This window comes from Aristolochia californica, unplaced genomic scaffold (assembly GCF_029961685.1).
Source record: "Aristolochia californica isolate CCGP_79_NKW_82.1479 unplaced genomic scaffold, dmAriCali1.0.hap1 SCAF_13, whole genome shotgun sequence".
NCBI classification, from domain to species: domain Eukaryota; kingdom Viridiplantae; phylum Streptophyta; class Magnoliopsida; order Piperales; family Aristolochiaceae; genus Aristolochia; species Aristolochia californica.
The window spans coordinates 17,351,749-17,376,022 of record NW_027181804.1 but is presented as its reverse complement, the minus strand read 5'-3'; positions in this window follow the sequence as shown (position 1 = coordinate 17,376,022).

Below are 24,274 nucleotides of genomic sequence, written 5' to 3'. Positions count from 1 at the left end.
AACCATAAGTCATTTCTAAAAAAAATTATAGCCGTTACACATCATTAATCAATCAAAACAATTACGATGATCTATGGTTGTTAGGTCCGCTTTAAGTAAAATAGGTAAAAAGTGGGTTGTTTGGCACTGGTAAATATCCCATCGCACATTAACTTGAGAATTTAACTTTTTGTACTCCACGAAATTTTTGGACCATTAGGTCATTTACATCTTCAACTCGTTTTAGGCATGCATATCATCCACATTTAAAACATATTAGGATCAAATAGAAATTTCTTTCATATAAAATTCCACCTAGCTATTAGGCTTTGAACTAGTGGAATTTCCCAAACATGGATAACAAAACGTTGGTGTTCATTTTGAGGGCGAGAAATAATTTTCTTCACTTAGATTTATTTTAGATTTCAATTTTTTCCATACATAAAATCTAAAATTTTCATTTTATAATGATCTATATGCCTTATCTTTTTGTTTACAAGAAAAATGGGAGGGTGAAAACTGAAGTTTGGATTTTAAAAAATAATGAACGTCCAATATGGAAATGCACAAATGCTGAAAGTGATAATTCCAAAAAGTATCTATGATTTTTAAGGATGGTAAACACTTTTAGTTTTTTATATATTGTGTTGTGCAATCATCGGAAGAGGGGGGTGAGGCATTTTTAACTGAGTGTTGACTCCCAAACCGTAAGTCATTTCTAACAAAAATGATAGCCATTTCACATCATTAATTGATCAAAATATTTACGATGATCTATGATTGTTAGATCCACTTTTGGTAAAATAGGTAAAAAGTGGGTTGTTTTGCTCAGGTAAATATCCCACCACTCGTTAACTTGAGAATTTAATTTTTTCTAGTCCTTCAAATTTTTGGATCATTAGGTCATTTGCATCTTCAACATGTTTCAGGCATGCATAGCCACCACATTTAAAACATGTTAGGATCAATTTGAAATCTCTTTCTTATAAAATTCCACTAAGCTATAATGGGTTATACTAGTGGAATTTCCCAAACATGGATAACAAAACCTTGGTGTTCATTTTTAGTGCGTGAAATAATTTCCGTCACTTACATTTATTATAGTTTTCAATTTTTGCATACATAAACTCTAAAATTTTCATTTTCTTGTGATCTATTTGCCTTATCTTTTTGTTTACGAGAAAAAAGGGAGAGAGAAAAACTCAAGTTTGGATTTGAAAAAAAAATGAACATCCAAAATGAAAATGCACAAATGCAGAGAGAGATAATTCCAAAAAGTATCTATGATTTTTAAGGATTGTAAAACTTTTAGGTTTTTATATATTGGGTTTTGTTATCATCAGAAGACCCGAGGGGGGTGGGGGGGGGGGGGGGGGGGGGGGAAGCATTTTTTACTGATTGTTGACTTCCAAACCATAAGTCCTTTCTAACAAAAATTATAGCCGTTACACCTCATTAATCAAACAAAACATTTACGTTGATCTATGATTGTTAGGTCCACTTTTTGTAACATGGGCAAAAAGTGGGTTGTTTGGCTAAGGTCAATATCCCACCGCATATTAACTTGAGAATTTAATTTTTTTTACTCCTTGAAATTTTTTGATCATTAGGTCATTTCATCTTCAATATGTTTCAGGCATGCGTGTCCTCCACGTTTAAAACATGTAAGGATCAATTAGAAATCTCTTTCTGACAAAATTCCACCAGGCTATTAGGGGTTGTACTAGTGGAATTTTCCAAACATAGATAACAAAACTTTGGTTTTAATTTTTTGTGCGTGAAATAATTTTATTTACTTACATTTATTATAGTTTTCAATTTTTTGCATACATAAACTCTAAAATTTTCATTTTAATGTGATCTATTTGCCTTATCTTTTTGTTTACGATAAAAATTGAAGAGAGAAAACTCATGTTTGGATTTGAAAAAAATTGAACATCCAAAATGGAAATGCACAAATGCAGAGAGTATGATTCCAAAGAGTGTCTGTGATTTTTAAGGATTGGGTTTTGCAATCATCAGAAGAGGGAGGTGAGGCATTTTTAACTGAGTGTTGACTCCCAAAGCATAAGTCAATTCTAAAAAAAATTATAGTCGTTACTCATCAATAATTGATCAAAACATGTGCGATGATCTATGATTGTGAGGTTTGCTTTTTGTGAAATAGGCAAAATGTGGGTTGTTTGGCTCAACTAAATATCCCACAACACTTTAACTTGAGAATTTAATTTTTTCTACTCCATGAAAATTTTGGATCATTAGGTCATTTGCATCTTCAACATGTTTCTAGCAAGTAGATGCACCACATTTAAAACATGTTAAGATCAATTAGAAATCTCTTTCTTATAAAATTCCACCAAGCTATGAGGGGTTGTACTAGTGGAATTTTCCAAACATGGATAACAAAACTTTGGTGTTCATTTTTAGTGCGTGAAATAATTTTCTTCACTTACAATTATTATAGTTTTCAGTTTTTTTGCATACATAAACTCTAAATTTTTCATTTTTTTGTGATCTATTTGCCTTATCTTTTTGTTTACGGGAAAAATGGGAGAGAGAAAACTCTAGTTTGGATTTGAAAAAAAATTGAACATCCAAAATGGAAATGCACAAATGCTGGGAGAGATAATTCCAAAAAGTATTAGTGATTTTTAAGGATTGTAAACTCTTTTAGTTTTTTATATATTGGTTTTTGCAATCATCAGAAGAGGGGGGCGAGGCATTTTTAACTGATTGTTGACTCTGAAACTATAAGTCATTTCTAACAAAAATATAGCTGTCACACATCATTAATCGATCAAAACATTTACAATGATCAATGATTGTTTGGTCCACATTTTTTAAAATAGGCAAAAAGTGTGTTGTTTCACTCTGGTAAATATCCCACCGGACGTTAACTTGAGAATTTTAATTTTTCTACACCTTGAAATTTTTGGATTATTAGATAATTTGCATCTTCAAAATGTTTCAGGCATGCATATCCACCACATTTAAAACTCACGTAAACTCTAAAATTTTCATTTTGTTGTAAGCTATTTGCCTTTTCTTTTTAGTTTACGAGAAAAATGGGAGAGTGAAAGCATAAGTTTTGATTTGAAAATGGAAATGCACAAATGCTGAGAGAGATAATTCCAAAAAGTATCTATGATTTTTAAGGTTTGTAAATTTCTTTTAGTTTTTTACATATTGGGTTTTGCAATCATTGGAAGAGGTGGGGTGAGACATTTTTAACTGAGTGTTGACTCCCAAACCATAAGTCATTTCTAAAAAAAATATAGTTGTTACACATCATTAATTGATCAAAACATTTATGATGATCTATGATTGTTAGGTCCGCTTTTTGTAAAATAGGCAAAAAGTGGGTTGTTTTGCTCAGGTTAAAATCTCACTGCACGTTAACTTGAGAATTTAATTTTTTCTACTTCTTGAAATTTTTGGATCATTAGATTATTTGCATCTTCGACATGTTTCAGGCATGCATATCCACTACGTTTAAAACATGTTAGGATCAATTAGAAATCTTTTTCTTATAAAATTCCACCAAAATATTAGGGGTTGTACCAGTGGAATTTCCCTAACTTGGATAACAAAACTTGTGTGTTTATTTTGATTGCATGAAATAATTTTATCACTTAATTTTATTATAGTTTTCAATTTTTTGCATACATAAATTCTAAAATTTTCATTTTTTTGTGATCTATTTGCCTTTTCCTTTTGTTTACGAGAAAAATGGGAAAGTGAAAACTCAAGTTTGCATTTGAAAAAAAATTGAACATCAAAAATGGAAATGCACAAATGCTATGGGAGATAATTCATGCAAGTATCTACGATTTTTAAGGATTCTAAACTCTTTTAGTTTTTTATATATTGGGTTTTGCAATCATAGGAAGAGGGGGGCCCGACATTTTTAATTGAGTGTTGACCCCCAACCATAAATCATTTCCAACATAAATTATAGCCGTTATACATCATTAATCGATCAAAACATTTTACAATGATTTATGATTGTTAGGTCTGCTTTAAGTAAAATAGGCAAAAAGTGGGTTGTTTGGCACTGGTAAATATCCCATCATATGTTAACTTTAGAATTTAATTTTTGTTACTCCTCGAAATTATTCGATCATTAGGTCATTTACATCTTCAACTCATTTTAGGCATGCATATCTACCACACTTAAAACATGTTAGGATCAATTAGAAATTTCTTTCTGATAAAATTCCACCTAGTTATTAGGGTTTGTACTAGTGGAATTTCCCAAACATGGATAACAAAGCTTTGGTGTTCATTTTTACTGCGTGAAATAATTCTCTTCACTTATATTTATTTTAGTTTTCTATATTTTTCATACATAAAATCTAAAATTTTCATTTTGTATTGATCTATATGCCTTATCTTTTTGTTTACGAGAAAAATGGGAGAGTGAAAACTCAAGTTTGGATTTTTAAAAAATTGAACATCCAGTATGGAAATGCACAAATGCTAAGAGAGATAATTCCAAAAAGTTTCTGTGATTTTTAAGAATGGTAAACTATTTTAGTTTTTTATATATTGTGTTTTGGAATCATCGGAAGAGGGGGGCAAGGCTTTTTCAACTGAGTGTTGACTCCCAAACCATAAGTCATTTCTAACAAAAATTGTAGCCATTAAACATCATTAATCGATCAAAACATTTACGATGATCTATGATTGTTAGTTCCGCATTTTGTAAAATAGGAAAAAAGTGGGTTGTTTTGCTCTGGTAAATATCTCACCGATCGTTAACTTGAGAATTTATTTTTTCTACTCGTTGAAATTTTAGGATCATTAGGTCATTTTCATCTTCAACATGTTTCAGGCATGCATATCCACCACATTGGAAATATGTTAGGATCAATTAAAAATATCTTTCTTGTAAAATTCCACTAAGCTATTATAGGTTGTACTAGTGAAATTTCCTAAACATGGATAACAAAACCTTGGTGTTCATTTTTAGTGCGTGAAATAATTTTCTTCACTTACATTTATTATAGTTTCCATTTTTTTGCATACATAAACTCTAAAATTTTTATTTTTTGTGATCTATTTGCCTTATCTTTTTGTTTACGAGAAAAAGGTAGAGAGAAAGCTCAAGTTTGGATTTGAAAAAAAATTGAACATCCAAAATAGAAATGCGCAAATGCAGAGAGAGATAATTCCAAAAAGTATCTGTGATTTTTAAGGATTGTAACCACTTTTAGTTTTTTATATATTGGGTTTTGCAATCATCAGAAGAGGAGGGAGTGGGGGGGGGGGGGGGGGGGGGTTGTGAGGCATTTTTGACTGATTGTTCACTTCCAAACCATAAGTCATTTCTAGCAAAATTATAGCCTATCCACCTCATTAATCAATCAAAACATTATGATGATCTATGATTGTTAGGTCCGCTTTTTTTAACATGGGCAAAAAGTGGGTTGTTTGGCTCTGGTAAATATCCCACTGCACATTAACTTGAGAATTTAATTTTTTGTTCTCCATGTAATTTTTTGATCATAGGTCATTTGTATCTTCAACATATTTCAGGCATGCATGTCCACCACATTAAAAACATGTAAGGATCAATTAGAAATCTCTTTCTTACAAAATTCCACCAAGTTATTAGGGGTCTTACTAGTGGAATTTCCCAAACATAGATAACAAAACTTTGGTGTTCATTTTTTGTGTGCGAAATAATTTTATTCACTTACATTTATTATATTTTTCAATTTTTTGCATATATAAACTCTAAAATTTTCATTTTGTTGTGATATATTTGCCTTATCTTTTTGTTAACGATTAAAATGGGAGAGTGAAAACTCATGTTTGGATTTAAAAAAAAATTGAACATCCAAAATGGAAATGCACAAATGTAGAGAGAGATGATTCCATAAATTATATGTGATTTTTAACGATTGTAAACTCTTTTAGTTTTTTATATATTGTGTTTTGCAATCATCGGAAGAGAGGGGTGAGGCATTTTTAACTGAGTGTTGACTCCCAAACCATAAGTCATTTCTAACAAAAATTATAGCCGTTCCACATCATTAATCGATAAAAATATTTGCGATGGTCTATGATTGTTAGGTCCGCTTTAAGTAAAATTGGCAAAAAGTGGGTTGTTTGACTATGGTAAATATCCCATCGCACGTAAACTTGAGAATTTAATTTTTTCTACACGAAATTTTTGGATCATTACGTCATTTGCATCTTCAACATGTTTCAGGCATGCATATCCACCGCATTTAGAACATTTTAGGATCAATTAGCAATCTCTTTCTTACATAATTCCACTAAGTTATTAGAGGTTGTACCAGTGGAATTTCCCAAACACGGATAACAAAACTTAGGTGTTCATTTTTAGTGCGTGAAATAATTTTCTTCACTTACATTTATTATGGTTTTCAATTTTTTGCATACATAAACTCTAAAATTTTCATTTTTTTGTGATCTATTTGCCTTATCTTTTTGTTTACGAGAAAAATGGGGGAATGAAAACTCAAGTTTGGATTTGAAAAAAAATTGAACATCAAAAATTGAAATGCACAAATGCTGAGAGAGATAATTCCAAAAAGTATCTGTGATTTTTAAGGATTTTAAACTCTTTTAATTTTTTATATATTGGCTTTTGCAATCATCGAAAGAGGGATGAGGCGTTTTTAACTATGTTTTGACTCCCAAACCATAAGTCTTTTCTGAAAAATATTTTAGCCGTTACACATCATTAATCGATCAAAATATTTACGATGATCTATGATTTTTACAACCTCTTTTTGTAAAATTTTCAAAATGTGAGTTGTTCGACTCATGTAAATATCCCACCGCACGTTAACTTGAGAATTTCATTTTTTCATCTTCTTGAAATTTTGGATCATTAGGTCATTTGCATCTTCAACATGTTTTAGGCTTGCATATTCACCACATATAAAACATGTTAGGATCAATTACAAATCTGTTTCTTAGAAAATTCAACTAAGCTATTACGGGTTGTACTAGAGGAATTTCCCAAACATGGATAACAAAACCTTTGTGTTCATTTTTAGTGCGTGAAATAATTTTCTTCACTAACATTTATTATAGTTTTCAACTTTTTGCGTTCTTGAACTCTAAAATTTTTGTTTTGTTGTGATCTATTTGGCTTATCTTTTTGTTTACAAGAAAAATGGGAGAGTGGAAACTCAAGTTTGGATTTGAAGAAAAAAATTGAACATCCAAAGTGGAAATACACAAATGCTGAGAGAGATAGTTAAAAAAGTATCTATGATTTTTAACGAAAGTAAACTCTTTTAGTTTTTTATATATTGGGTTTTGCAATCATCGGAAGAGGGGGGACGAGGCATTTTTAACTAAGTGTTGACTCCCAAACCATAATCATTTCGAACAAAAATTGTAGCCATTACACATCCATAATAGATCAAAATATTTACGATGATCAATGATTGTTAGGTCAACTTTTTGTAAAATAGTCAAAAAGTGGGTTGTTTGGCTCTGCTAAATATCCCACAACACGTTAACTTCATAATTTAATTTTTTCTACTCCTTGAAAATTTTGGATCATTAGGTCATTTGCATCTTCAACATGTTTCTGGTATGCATATCCACCACATTTAAAACATGTTAGGATCAATTTGAAATCTCTTTCTTATAAAATTCCACCAAGCTATGAGAGGTTGTACTAGTGGAATTTCCCAAACATGGTTAACAAAACTTAGGTGTTCATTTTTAGTGCGTGAAATACTTTTATTCACTTACATTTATTATAGTTTTCATTTTTTTGCATACATAAACTCTGAAATTTTAATTTTGTTGTGATCTATTTGCCTTATCTTTTTTGTTTATGAGAAAAAAGGGAGAGAGAAAACTCAAGTTTGGATTTGAAAAAAATTGAACATCCAAAATGGAAATGCACAAATTTTGAGAGAGATAATTCCAAAAAGTATCTGTGATTTTTAAGGATTTTAAACACTTTTAGTTTTTTATATATTGGGTTTTGCAATCATCGGAAGAGGGGGGGGGGGGGAGGCGGCAAGGCATTTTTAACAGATTGTAGGCTTCCAAACATAAGTCATTTCTAATAGAAATTATAGCCGTTACACCTCATTAATCAATCAAAACATTTACGATGATCTATTATTGTTAGGTCCACTTTTTGTAACATGGGCAAAAAGTGGGTTGTTTGGCTCTGGTAAATATCCCACCCCACGTTAACTTGAGAATTTAATTTTTTCTACTCCTTGAAATTTTTTGATCATTAGGTCATTTGCATCTTCAACATGTTTCAGGCATGCATATCCACCACATTTAAAACATGTAAGGATACTTTAGAAATCTCTATCTTACAAAATTCCACAGAGCTATTAGGGGTTGTAACAGTGGAATTTCCTAAACTTGGATAACAAAACTGTGTTCATTTTTAGTGCATGAAATAATTTTCTTCACTTACATTTATTATAGTTTTCAAATTTTTGCTTACATCAGCTCTAAAATTTTCATTTTGTTGTGATCTATTTGCATTATCTTTTTGTTTACAAGAAAAATGGGAGAGTAAAAACTCAAGTTTGGATTTGAAAAAAAATTGAACATCCAAAATGGGAAAGCCGAAATGCTGAGAGAGATAATTCCAAAGAGCATCTATAATTTTTTAGGATTGCAAACACTTTTAGTTTATTATATATTTGGTTTTGCACTCATCGGAAGGGGGGGGGGGGGGGAGGTCCGATTTTCGTAAAATACACAAAAAGTGGGATTTTTGGCTCAAGTAAATATCCCACCACATGTTAACTTGAGAATTTTATTTTTTCTACTCCTTGAAATTTTTGGATCATTAGGTCATTTGCATATTCAACATGTTTCAGGCAGGTATATCCACCACATTTAAAACATGTAAGCATCAATTAGAAATCTCTTACTGAAAAAATTCCACCAAGCTATTAGGGGTTGTACTAGTGGTATATCCCAAACATAGATAACAAAACTTTGGTGTTTATTTTTTGTGCGTAAAATTTTTTTCTTCACATACATTTATTATAGTTTTCTATTTTTTGCATACATAAACTCTAAAATTTTCATTTTTTTGTGATCTATTTGCCTTATCTTTTTGTTTACAAGAAAAATTGGAGAGTGAAAACTCAAGTTAGGATTTGAAAAAGAATTGAACATATAAAATTAAAATGCACAAATGCTAAGAAAGATCATTGATAAAAGTATCAGTGATTTTTTAGGATTGTAAACTCTTATAGTTTTTAATATATTGGGTTTTGCAATCATCGAAAGAGGGGGGTGACGCATTTTTCAATATGTTTTGACTCCCAAACCATAAGACATTTCTGAAAAATATATTTGTCGTTAAACATCATTAATCGATCAAAACATTTACGATGATCTATGATTGTTACGTCTACTTATTGTAAAATTTGCAAAAAGTGTGTTGTTTGACTCAGGTAGAGATCCCACCGCACGTTAACTTGAGAATTTAATTTTTTCTTCTCCTTGAAATTTTTGATAATTTGGTCATTTGCATCTTGAGCATGTTTCAGGCTTGCATATCCACCACATATAAAACATGTTAGGATCAATTTGAAATCTCTTTCTTATAAAATTCCACCAAGCTATGAGGGGTTGTACTAGTGGAATTTCCCAAACATGGATAACAAAAACTTGGTGTTCATTTTTAGTGCGTAAAATAATTTTCTACACTTACATTTATGATAATTTTCAATTTTTTACGTACATAAACTCTAAAATTTTCGTTTTGTTGTGACCTATTTGCCTTATCTTTTTGTTTACAAGAAAAATGGAAGAGAGGAAACTCAAGTTTGGATTTGAAAAAAAAAATTGAACATCCAAAATGGAAATGCACAAATGCTGAGAGTGATAATTCAAAAAAGTATCTGTTATTTTTAAGGGAAGTAAACTCTTTTAGTTTTTTATATATTGGGTTTTGCAATCATTGGAAGAGGGGGGCGAGGCATTTTTAACTAAGTGTTGACTCCCAAACCATAAGTCATTTGTAAAAAAAATTATAGCCGTTACGCATCAATAATCGATCAAAACATTTACGATGATCTATGATTGTTAGGTCCACTTTTTGTAAAATAGGCAAAAAGTGGGTTGTTTTGCTCAGGTAAATATCCCACAACACGTTAACTTCAGAATTTAATTTTCTCTACTCCTTGAAAATTTTGGATCATTAGGTCATTTGCATCTTCAACATGTTTCTGGCAAGCATATCCACCACACTTAAAACAAGTTAGGATCAATTAGAAATCTCTTTCTTATAAAATTCCACCAAGCTATAAGGGTTTGTACTAGTGGAATTTCCACAACATGGATAACAAAACATTTGAGTTCATTTTTTGTGCGTGAAATAATTTTATTCACATACATTTGTTATAGTTTTCAATTTTTGGCAAACATAAACTCTGAAATTTTCATTTTGTTGTGATCTATTTGCCTTATCTTTTTTGTTTATGAGAAAAAAGGGAGAGAGAAAACTCAAGTTTGGATTTGAAAAAAAATTGCACATCCAAAATGGAAATGCAAAAATGTAGAGATAGATGATTCCAAAAAGTATTTGTGATTTTTAAGGATTGTAAACACTTTTAATTTTTTATATATTGAGTTTTTCAATCATAGGAAGAGAGGGGTGAGGCATTTTTAACAGAGTGTTGACTCCAAAACCATAAGTCATTTCTAACAAAAATCAAAGCCATTACACATCATTAATCGAAAAAAATATTTACGATGGTTTATGATTGTTAGGCCCGCTGTTTGTAACATGGGCAAAAAGTGGGTTGTTTGGCTCTGGTAAATATCCCACCGCACGTGAATTTGAGTATTTAATTTTTTCTACTCGAAATATTTGGATCATTAGGTCATTTGCATCTTCAACATGTTTCAGACATGAATATCCACTACATTTAGAACATGTTTGGACCATTTAGAAATCTCTTTCTTACAAAATTTCACCAAGCTATTAGGGGTTGTACCACTGGAATTTCCCAAACATGGAAACAAAACTTTGGTGTTCATTTTTAGTGCATCAAATAATTTTTTTCACTTACATTAGTTATAGTGTTCAATTTTTTGCTGACATAAACTCTAAAATTTTTATTTTGTTGTGATCTATTTGCCTTATCTTTTTTGTTTATGAGAAAAATTGGAGAGTGAAAACTCAAGTTTGGATTTGAAAAAAATTTGAACATAGAAAATGGAAATGCACAAATGCTGAGAGAGATAATTTCAAAAAGTATCTGTGACTTTTAAGGATTGTAAACTCTTTTAGTTTTTTATATATCGGGTTTTGTAATCATTGAAAGAGGGGGGTGAAGCATTTTTCACTATGTTTTGACTCCCAAACCATAAGTCAGTTCTGAAAAATATTTTAGCCGTTACAGATCATTAATCGATCAAAAAATTTATGATGATCTATTATTGTTACGTCCACTTTTTGTAAAATTGGCAAAAAGTGAGTTGGTTGACTCTGGTAAATATCCCACCTCACGTTAACTTGAGAATTTAATTTTTTCTTCTCCTTGAAATTTTGGATCATTAGGTCATTTGTATCTTCAACATGTTTCAAGCTTGCATATCCACCACATATAAAACATGTTAGGATCAATTAGAAATCTCTTTCTTATAAAATTCCACCAAACTATTAGGGGTTGTACTAGTGGAATTTCCCAAACATGGATAACAAAAATTTGGTGTTTATTTTTAGTGCGTGAAATAATTTTTTTCACTTACATTTATTATTTTTTTCAATTTTTTGCATACATAAACTCTAAAATTTTCATTTTGTTGTGATCTATTTGCCTTATCTTTTTGTTTACAAGAAAAATGGGAGAGAGAAAACTCAAGTTATGATTTAAAAAAAAAATTGGACATCCAAAATGAAAATGTACAAATGTTGAGAGAGATAATTCAAAAAAGTATCTGTGATTTTTAAGGAAAGTAAACTCTTTTATTTTTTTATATATTGGGTTTTCCAATCATCAGAAGAGGGGGGCGAGGCATTTTTAACTAAGTGTTGACTCCCAAACCATAAGTCATTTCTAACAAAAATTATAGCCGTTACACATCAATAATCGATCAAAACATTTACGATGATCTACGATTGTTATGTCCTCTTTTTGTAAAATAGGCAAAATGTGGGTTGTTTGGCTCAGGTAAATATCGCACAACACGTTAACTTGAGAATTTAATTTTTTCTACTCTTTGAAAATTTTGGATCATTAGGTCATTTGCATCTTCAACATGTTTCTGGCAAGCATATCCACCACATTTAAAATATGTTAGGATAAATTAAAAATCTCTTTCTTATAAAATTCCACCAAGCTATGAGGGGTTGTACAAGTGGAATTTCCCATACATGGATAAAAAAACTTTGGTGTTCATTTTTAGTGCGTGAAATAATTTGCTTCACTTACATTTATTATAGTTTTCATTTTTTTGCATACATAAACTCTAAATTTTTCATTTTGTTGTGTTCTATTTGCCTTATCTTTTTGTTTACGGGAAAAATGGGAGAGAGAAAACTCTAGTTTGGATTTGAAAAAAAATTGAACATCCAAAATGGAAATGCACAAATGCTGAGAGAGATAATTCCAAAAAAGTATTAGTGATTTTTAAGGATTGTAAACTCTTTTAGTTTTTTATATATTGGGTTTTGCAATCATCGGAAGAGGGGGGCGAGGCATTTTTAACTGATTGTTGACTCCCAAACTATAAGTCATTTCTAAAAAAAATTATAGCCGTCACACATCATTAATCACTCAAAACATTTGCGATGATCAATGATCATTTGGTGCGCTGATATGGACTCTATAGCATCATGAGTTACCAGCAGGCGTTGGAATTAATTAATGTGATTTTCAATTTCCATGTAATTTATTTTGGTTTGGTGGGGTTTAGAATTTATTTGGCTTGAACCATTGACCCAAGGGTCTGAATTGTATTTGGTGTCCTCAACCCTATTTAAGAGGACAACTAGGTTAATAAAAGTTAGCAATTGAGTCTAGTTTAGCCTAGAGTAAATTAGTTAAATTGGTCGAGAGCTCCTTCAAGCTCTCTCCCATTTTTCCCCCAATTCCTTTTCCGAAATTCCCTTTCCAAAATTCTTCTTCCGCACTCCATCAATATACCTTAATGTCAAGCAAGCAATGGAAGGAAGAGAAGAGAGGAGGGGGACAAGATCCATGGCTCATGAGAATCCTAACAATGTGGTATTAGACAGGTCCACCCTCGGCGACTCCTCTTCTCCAGAGGACATACGCCAAGTGCTTTCTGACCTTCAACAACTTTCCACTCTTCAAGGTACTGAAATTACTAACATCCATAATACATTGCACACGCTGGAATCCTCTCTCCAAACAGTCATCCGCCAACTTGCTGCAATTCAATCGCCAACGCCACCACCAGCCATAAACTTTGAACCACAGGCAGTTCATCACCCACACTTCACGCCACCACCACCCCCACCTCTGCGCCAACAACCTATTCCCATGGCTACTCACGCACAAGGACCAACTACGGTTCCCAGGTACTTTAAACTCAATTTTCCTATATATGATGGCTCTAAAGAACCTTTACTTTGGTTCACGAAATGTGAGCAATTTTTCTATCATAAAAAAATAGTGGATATGGACAAGGTTACACTAGTCGCCTATCACCTGCTCGATGAAGCGCTCTTGTGGTTCCATCACTACCAAAATGTCCATTCCACTCAGGATTGGCTACATTTTAAACATGCTTTCCATATGAGGTTTGAACCTCTAGCTAGTAGCAACCCAGTGGGGGAATTGATCAACTATAAACAAACTGGCACCTTAGAATTGTACCAAAAAATGTTCCCTGGTCGCCTATCACCTGCTCGATGAAGCGCTCCTGTGGTTCCATCACTACCAAAATGTCCATTCCACTCAGGATTGGCTACATTTTAAACATGCTTGCCAGATGAGGTTTGGACCTCTAGGTAGTAGCAACCCAGTGGGGGAATTGATCAACTATAAACAAACTGGCACCTTAGAATTGTACCAAAAAATGTTCCAAGAAAGGTTGGCCCGAGCCAGTGAATTTGTTCCTCCTCACCTACATGTTCAGATTTTTAATGCTGGATTGACTGAGGCGGTTAGATTGGAAGTGGAATTACTTGGTCCGACAGACTTGGACTCAACCATGAATTATGCATGAGCTATGGAACAGAAACAAAGAGTTCTAAAAGAATCCTTAGGCCGAAAACCATTTTAGAACAATAGAATATAGGGTACTGCACCTGGCCCACGTTTTGGTTCCTCTGCCCCTAACCGAGCATACCAGTCTACAAGTGTGCCAACCTCCCCCCCCCCCCCCCACACACACACACACACACACACTCTTCCATGTAAATTTTTGACTAAACAGGAAATGGAGGATAGAAAGGCCAAGGGCCTATGTTTTAATTGTGATGAACAATTTCTTCCAGGACATACCTGTAAACGTTTATTCAGTATCGAACTTTGGGAAGAAGGTTCAGAAGAACTTCCTGAAAATGAATTTGTTGAAGAGGAACAACAACAACCAGAACTCTCCCTCCATGCCATGCATGGCCTGCGTAGTTCTAATACCATGCAGGTAAAGGCCAAGTTACACCACCTCATGCTACTTGCTTTAGTTGATTCTGTCAGCACACATAATTTTATCAATGAGCCCACAACGAAACAATTGGGATTGGAAATTCAACAGCAATGGGGTCTCTCAGTTTCAGTGACCAATGGGGTTAAAATTGCCAGTGTGGGGTTATGTGCAAACACCCCTTTTATCATTGAGGGACATTCATTTCAGGCGGACTTACTGGTCATTCCTTTGTCAGGATTTGATTTGGTGCTCGGGGTCAAATGGCTTCAGTTATTAGGCCCTATATTGTGGGATTTTAAGGCTCGGACTATGACATTTATAGCACAACAGGGCCAGAATACATTACAGGGTATTGTGGCACAAGTACCTAACGTACTTCACACTTTACAACTTCAGAACGCTGGTGATTGTTAGTTACCTCCTTTACTTACAACATTTGCGGATTTATTTAATGACCCTATGGGTCTACCACTAGTGCGTCACTGTGATCACCGCATTCATTTGAAGTTGGGAACGGATCCAGTAGTGGTGTGCCCTTATCGTTACCCACATATACAGAAAGATGAAATAGAAAGATAGTGCATGAATACACTCAGGGAGTGATCCAGCCCAGTTGGTCTCCCTTCTCCTCACCTGTTTTAAAAGTATGCAAAAAGGATAAATCATGGAGGTTTTGTGTTGACTATAGAAAACTCAATTTGAAGACAATTAAAGACAAGTTTCCCATTCCAGTGGTGGACGAGTTGCTGGATGAGTTACATGGGGCTACGATTTTTACCAAGTTAGATTTGAAATCCGGCTATCATAAAATTAAAGTTCACCTGGTAGATGTGGAGAAGACTACGTTCCGCACGCACCATGGTCATTTCGAGTCCCTCGTCATGCCCTTCAGTCTCTCCAATGCACCCTCCACCTTTCAGGCCCACATGAATGAGGTATTTTCCTCGCTTCTGCGTAACTATGTGTTAGTATTTTTTTATGACATCCTGGTCTATAGTAAACATTGGGTCGAACATCTCCAACACCTACATCAGGTATTTACCATTCTACGCTCTCATCATTTGGTTTTGAATAGATCCAAATGTTCTATGGGCACCTACGAAGTGGCATATTTGGGCCACGTCATATCAGCTATGGGCGTGAAAGTTGAACAGAGCAAGATACAAGCAGTAACAGATTGGTCTCCTCCCACCTCCCTCGCAGCATTAAGGGGATTTTTGGGCCTAGCAGGATATTACAAAAAATTTATCCAATCTTATGGCCAGATAGAAGCACCACTCAACAACCTTCTCAAAAAACATGCATTCAACTGGTCTTCTTCAACGGATCAGGCTTTTCAGCTGTTAAAGGAGGCCTTAGCCTTAGTGCATGTACTACAATTACCAGATTTTGATGAAGACTTTGTGGTGGAATGTGATGCATCCGGTGGAGGTTTAGGGGTTGTGTTACAACAATTGGGAGACCCCATTGCTTATTTCAGCCGCCAGTTGGGACAATACCACCACAAATTAGCTGCATATGAGAGGGAATTGATTGGGTTTGCCAAGGCTGTCCAACATTGGCAACCTTATCTATGGAGACGACCATTTCTCATTCATATAGATCATTGTAGCCTCATGTATCTTCTTGAACAATGCCTCACCACATCACCACAGCAGCATTGGTTAACTAAACTCATGGGCTTTGATTTTACAGTTCAATATAAGCCAAGTAGTTCGAATTTGGGGGCTGATGCTTTGTCTCATTGGGACATTCCAGACCCACATGTTTATGCTATCAGCAACCCACATTCACTTTTTCTGGATTCTGTTCATGAGGAAACACATCAATATCCGGACCTTATTTCATTATATCAGGATATTCAGCAAGGGACAATAGCTCATCATTGGACGATTCACGATCGTCTTATACTCTACAAAAATAAGATTTTTATTCTTGAAATGTCTCCACTTCTTCCCACCATTCTATCTTCTATCCATGATAGCACACATGAGGGTCGACAGAAAACATATGTCCGAATCAGTCGGGAATTTTATTGGAAGGGCATGAACAACACGATTGCTGATTATGTAGCTGCTTGTCAGATTTGTCAACGAAACAAGGCCGAATCTTTAAGTCATCCCAGCCTACTACAACTTCTGCAACTACCGTCTCAAATATGGTCCGACATTTCAATGGACTTCATTGATGGCCTTCCCACTTCATCCGATAAATCAGTGATATTCGTTGTGGTTGATCATTTTTCAAAATATGGTCACTTCATCGCTTTGGAGCATCCATATACTGCTGCTCAGGTCGCTCAATTATTTATGGACCACATTGTCCAATTACACGGAATTCCCACATCCATTATCAGTGACAGGGATGCTATTTTTACCAGTATCTTTTGGAAGGAATTATTCAAATTACAGGGCACCCAATTGGCATTTTCTTCTGCATATCATTTGCAGACTGACAGACAAACCGAGGTTGTCAATCGAATGATTGAAATGAATCTTCGTTGTTTTGTGGGGGACTCACCTAAACTGTGGGAGAAGTGGCTTTCCTGGGCAGAATTTTGCTATAACACCTCTTACCACACCGCACTGAGAACTACTCCTTTCAGGGTAGTTTATGGCAGAGATACACCTCATCTATTACCATATGAACCAGGGGCATCCAAAGTCTTCACTTTGGACCAAGTGTTAGCTGAAAGAGACACTATGCTCACTGAGGTACGTACTCATCTCCAAGAGGCCCAACACTCTATGAAGCTCTATTATGATAAGAAGCACCGTGAGGTATCTTATTCCCCAGGAGACTATGTGTGGTTAAAGCTTCAACACTACCGCCAGCTGTCCCTAACTACCTCCAAGCACCATAATCTTTCTCCAAAATATTATGGTCCATTTCAGGTGTTGGACCAAATTGGCCACGTGGCGTGCCGCTTGTAGCTACAAACCGAGGCAAAGATACATAATGTATTTCACGTATCCCAACTGAAGCCATTCCAGGGTGACTCACCCCTACTGCACACTCCTTTGCCACCACTCCATGAGGTCAGAGTCCTTTCTACTCCATTTCAGTTATTGAAAGCATGCCACATTCGAGGCGATTGGGAAATTCTCGTCCGGTGGGCCGATGCAGACCCTAGTGACACGACATGGGAGCCATTATCAGCATTTCAACTTCTCTATCCTTCCTTCGAGCTTGAGGACAAGCTCTTTCTCCGAGAAGGGGGTGATGTTATGGACTCTATAGCATCACGAGTTACCAGCAGGTGTAGGAATTAATTAATGTGATCTTCAATTTCCATGTAATTGATTTTGGTTTGGTTTGGTTTAGAATTTATTTGGCTTGAACCATTGACCCAAGGGTCTGAATTGTATTTGGCGTCCTCAACCCTATTTAAGGGGACAACTAGGTTAATGAAGGTTAGCAATTGAGTCTACTTTAGCCTAGAGTAAATTAGTTAAACAGGTCGAGAGCTCCTTCAAGCTCTCTCCCGTTTTCCCCAATTCCTTTTCCAAAATTCCATTTCCGAAATTCTTCTTCAGCACTCCATCAATATACCTTAACGTCAAGCAAGCAGTGGAAGGAAGACAAGAGAGGAGGGTGACAAGATCCATGGCTTGTGAAGATCCTAACATCCGCGTTTTGTAAAATAGGCAAAAAGTGTGTTGTTTGGCTCAGGTAAATATCCCACCGGACGTTAACTAGAGAGTTTTAATTTTTCAACTCTTTGAAAATTTTGGATCATTAGAGAATTTGCATGTTCAACATGTTTCAGGCTTGCATATCCACCACATTTAAAACTTACATAAACTCTAAAATTTTCATTTTGTTGTGAGCTATTTGCCTTTTCTTTTTGTTTACGAGAAAAATGGGAGTGTGAAAACACAAGTTTGGATTTGAAAAAAAATTCAACATCCAAAATGGAAATGCACAAATTCTGAGAGAGATAATTCCAAAAAGTATCTGTGATTTTTAAGGATTGTAAACTCTTTTAGTTTTTTAAATATTGGGTTTTGCAATCATCGGAAGAGGTGGAGTGAGGCATTTTTAACTGAGAGTTGACTCCCAAACCATAAGTCATTTCTAACAAAAAATATAGCCATTACACATCATTAATTGATCAAAACATTTATGATGATCTATGATTGTTAGGTCTGCTTTTTGTAAAATAGGCAAAAAGTGGGTTGTTTTGCTCAGGTTGAAATCTCACCGCACGTTAACTTGAGAATTTAATTTTTTCTACTCCTTGAAATTTTTGGATCATTTGGTTATTTGCATCTTCAACATGTTTTAGGCTTGCATATCCACCACATTTAAAACATGTTAGGATCAATTAGAAATCTCTTTCTTATAAAATTCTACCAAACTATTGGGGGTTGTACCAGTGGAATTTCCCAAACATGGATAACAAAACTTTGGTGTTCATTTTTATTGCGTGAAATAATTTTCTCACTTACATTTATTATAGTTTTCAATTTTTTGCATACATAAATTCTAAAATTTTCATTTTTTTGTGATCTATTTGCCTTATCTTTTTGTTTACGAGAAAAATGGGGAAGTGAAAACTCAAGTTTGGATTTGAAAAAAAATTGAACATCCAAAATGGAAATGCACAAATGCTGAGAGACATAATTTATAAAAGTATCTATGATTTTTAAGGATTGTAAACTCTTTTAGTTTTTTATATATTGGGTTTTGCAATCATCGGAAGAAGGGGGGCAACATTTTTAACTGTTTGTTGAATCCCAAACCATAAGTCATTTCCAACAAAAATTATAGCCGTTACACATCATTAATCGATCAAAACATTTATGATGATCTATGAGTGTTAGGTCCGCTTTAAGTAAAATAGGCAAAAAGTGGGTTGTTTGGCACTGGTAAATATCCCATCGCACGTTAACTTGAGAATTTAATTTTTTATACTCCTCGAAATTTTTGGATTATTAGGTCCTTTACATCTTCACCTCATTTCAGGCATGAATATCCACCACATTTAAAACATGTTAGGATCAATTAGAAATTTCTTTCTTATAAAATTCCACCTAGCTATTAGGGTTGATAACAAAACTTTGGAGTTCATTTTTAGTGCGTGAAATAATTTTCTTCACTTGGATTTATTTTAGTTTTCAAATTTTTGCATACATAAAATCTAAAATTTTCATTTTGTATTGATCTATATGCCTTATCTTTTTGTTTACGAGAAAAATGGAAGAGTGAAAACTCAAGTTTGGATTTTAAAAAAAATTGAACAACTAATATGGAAATGCACCAATGCAGAGAGAGATAATTCCAAAAAGTAACTGTGATTTTTAAGGATGGTAAACTCTTTTAGATTTTTACATATTGTGTTGTGCAATCATCGGAAGAGGGGGGGCGGCGGGTGTGAGGTATTTTTTACTGAGTGTTGACTCCCAAACCATAAGTCATTTCTAACAAAAATTATAGCCATTACACATCATTAATCGATCAAAACATTTACGATGATCTTTGATTGTTAGGTCCGCTTTTTGTAAAAAAGGAAAAAAGTGGGTTGTTTTGGTCTGGTAAATATCCCACCGCTCGTTAACTTGAGAATTTAATTTTTTCTACTCCGTTAAATTTTTGGATCATTAGGTCATTTGCATCTTCAACATGTTTCAGGCATGCATATCCACCACATTTGAAACATGTTAGGATCAATTAGAAATCTCTTTCTTATAAAATTCCACTAAGTTATTACGAGTTGTACTAGTGTAATTTGCCAAACAAGGAAAACAAAACCTTGGCGTTCATTTTTAGTGAGTGAAATAATTTTCTTCACTTATATTTATTATAGCTTTCAATTCTTTGCATACACAAACTCTGAAATTTTCATTTTGTTGTGATCAATTTGCCTTATCTTTTTGTTTACAAGAAAAAAGGGAGAGAGAAAACTCAAGTTTGGATTTGAAAAAAAATTGAACATCCAAAATGGAAATACACAAATGCTGAGAGAGATAATTCCAAAACTATCTGTGATTTTTAAGGATTGTAAACACTTTTAGTTTTTTATATATTGGGTTTTGCAATCATCGGAAGAGGGGGGCGAGGCACTTTTAACTGATTGTTATAAATCATTTCTAACAAAAATTATAGCAGTTATACCTCATTAATCAATCAAAATATTTATGATGATCCATGATTGTTAGGTCCGCTTTTTGTAACATGGGCAAAAAGTGGTTGGTTGGCTCTAGTAAATATCCCACCACACATTGACTTGAGATTTTAATTTTTTCTACTCGAATTTTTTTTATCATTAGGTCATTTGCATCTTCAACATGTTTCAGGCATGCATATCCACCTATTTAAAACATGTAAGGATCAATTAGAAATCTCTTTCTTACAAAATTCCACCAAGCTACTAGGGATTGTAACGGTGGAATTTCCTAAACATGGAAAACAAAACTTTGGTGTTCATTTTTAGTGTATGAAATAATTTTCTTCAATTAAATTTATTATAGTTTTCAATTTTTTCCATACATAAGCTCTAAAATTTTCATTTTGATGTGATCTATTTCCATTATCTTTTTGTTTACGAGAAAAATGGGAGAGTGAAAACTCAAGTTTGGATTTGAAACAAAATTGAACATCCAAAATGGAAATGCACAAATTCTGAAAGAGATAATTCCAAAAAGTATCTTTGATTTTTATGGATTGTAAACACTTTTAGTTTTTTATATATTGGCTTTTGCAATCATCGGAAGAGGGGGGCGAGGCATTTTTAGTTGATTGTTGATTTCCAAACCATAAGTCATTTCTAAAAAATATTATAGCCATTACACCTCATTAATCAATCAAAACATTTACGATGATATATGATTGTTAGGTCTTCTTTTTGTAACATGGGTAAAAAGTGAGTTGTTTGGCTCTAGTAAATATCCCACCGCACGTTAACTTGAGAATTTAATTTTTTCTACTCCTTGAATCTTTAGGATCATTAGGTCATTTGCATCTTCAACATGTTTCAGGCAGGCATATCCACCACATTTAAAACATGTTAGGATCAATTAGAAATCTCTTTCAGACAATATTCCACCAAGCTATTAGGGGTTGTACCAGTGGAATTTTCCAAACATAGATAACAAAACTTTGGTGTTTGTTTTTTGTGTGTGAAATATTTTTCTTCACTTACATTTATTATAGTTTTCAATTTTTTGCATACATAAACTCTAAAATTTTCATTTTTTTGTGATCTATTTGCCTTATCTTTTTGTTTACGAGAAAAATTGGAGAGTGAAAAATCATTTTTGGATTTGAAAAACAATTGAACATCGAAAATTGAAATGCACAAATGCTGAGAGAGATAATTCCTAAAAGTATCTGTGATTTTTAAGGATTCTAAACTCTTATAGTTTTTTATATATTGGGTTTTGCAATCATCGAAAGAGCGGGGTGAGGAATTTTTAACTATGTTTGGACTCCCAAACCATAAGTCATTTCTGAAAAATATTTTAGCCATTACACATCATTAATCGATCAAAAAAATTACGATGATCTATGATTGTTACGTCCGGTTTTTGTAAAATTGGAAAAAAGTGAGTTGTTTGACTCAGGTAAATATCCCACCGGACGTTAACTTGAGAATTTAATTTTTTCTTCTCCTTGAAATTTTGGATCATTAGGTCATTTGCATCTTCAACATGTTGCAGGCTTGCATATCCACCACATTTAAAACATGTAAGGATCAATTAGAAATCTCTTTCTAACAAAATTCCACCAAGCAATTAGGAGTTGTAACAGTGAAATTTCCTATATATGGATAACAAAACTTTGGTGTTTATTTTTAGTGTGTGAAATAATTTTTTACACTTATATTTATTATAGTTTTCAATTTTTTGCATACATAAGCTCTAAAATTTTCAATTTGTTATGATCTATTTGCATTATCTTTTTGTTTACGAGAAAAATGGGAGAGTGAAAACTCAAGTTTGGATTTGAAAAAAAATTGAACATCCAAAATGGGAATGCACAAATGCTAAGAGAGTTAATTCCAAAAAGTATCTATGATTTTTAAGAGTTGTAAACTCTTTTACTTTTTTATATATTGGGTTTTACAATCATCGGAAGGGGGAGGGGTGTAGCATTTTGAACTGAGTGTTGACTCCAAAACCATAAGTCATTTCTAACAAAAATTATAGCCGTTAGACATCATTAATCGATCAAAACATTTATGACGATCAATGATTGTTAGGTCTGCTTTTCGTAAAATATGCAAAAAGTGGGTTGTTTGGCTCAGGTAAATATCCCACCGTACGTTAACTTGAGAATTTAATTTTTTCTACTCCTTGAAATTTTTTGATCATTAGGTCATTTGCATCTTCAACATGTTTCAGGCATGCATATCAACCACATTTAAAACATGTAAGGATCAATTAGAAATCTCTTTCTGACAAAATTCCACCAAGCTATTAGGGGTTGTACCAGTGGAATTTCCCAAACATAGATAACAAAACTTTGGTGTTCATTTTTTGTGTGTGAAATAATTTTCTTCACTTACATTTATTATAGTTTTCAATTTTTTGCATAAATAAACTCTAAAATTTTGATTTTGTTGTGATCTATTTGCCTTATCTTTTTGTTTACGAGAAAAATAGGAGAGTGAAAACACATGCTCGGATTTGAAAACAAATTGAACATCCAAAATGGAAATACACAAATGATGAGAGAGATGGTTCCAAAAACGTATATGTGATTTTTAAGGATTGTAAACTCTTTTAGTTTTTTATATATTGGGTTTTGCAATCATCGGAAGAGGGGGGTGAGGCATTTTTAACTGAGTGTTAACTCCCAAACCATAAGTCATTTCTAACAAATATTATAGCCATTACACATCATTAATCGATAAAAACATTCATGATGGTCTATGATTGTTAGGCCCACTTTTTGTAAAATAGGAAAAAAGTGGGTTGTTTGGCTCTGGTAAATATCCCACCGCACGTAAACTTGAGAATTTAATTTTTTCTACTCAAAATTTTTGGATCACAAGGTGATTTGCATCTTCAACATGTTTTAGGCATGCATATCCACCACATTTAGAACATGTTAGGATCAATGAGCAATATCTTTCTTAAAAAATTCCACCAAGCTATTAGGGGTTGTACCAGCTGAATTTCCCAAACATGGATAACAAAACTTTGGTGTTCATTTTTAGTGTGTGAAATAATTTTCTTCACTTAAATTTATTATAGTTTTCAATTTTTTGCATACATAAACTCTAAAATTTTCATTTTGTTCTGATCTATTTGCCTTTTCTTTTTGTTTACGAGAAAAATTGGAGAGTGAAAACTCAAGTTTGGATTTGAAAAAAAATTGAACATAAAAAATGGAAATGCACAATTTCTGAGAGAGATAATTCCAAAACGTATCTATGATTTTTAAGGATTTTAAACTCTTTTACTTTTTTATATATTGGGATTTGGAATCATCGAAAGAGGGGGGTGGGGCATTTTTAACTATGTTTTGACTCCCAAACCATAAGTCATTTCTGAAAAATGTTTTAGTTGTTACCCATCATTAATTGATCAAAACATTTACGATGATCTATGATTGATACGTCCGCCTTTTGTAAAATTGGCAAAAAGTGAGTTGGTTGACTCTGGTAAATATCCCACCGCACGTTAACTTGAGAATTTAATTTTTTCTTCTCCTTCAAATTTTGGATCATTAGGTCATTTGCATC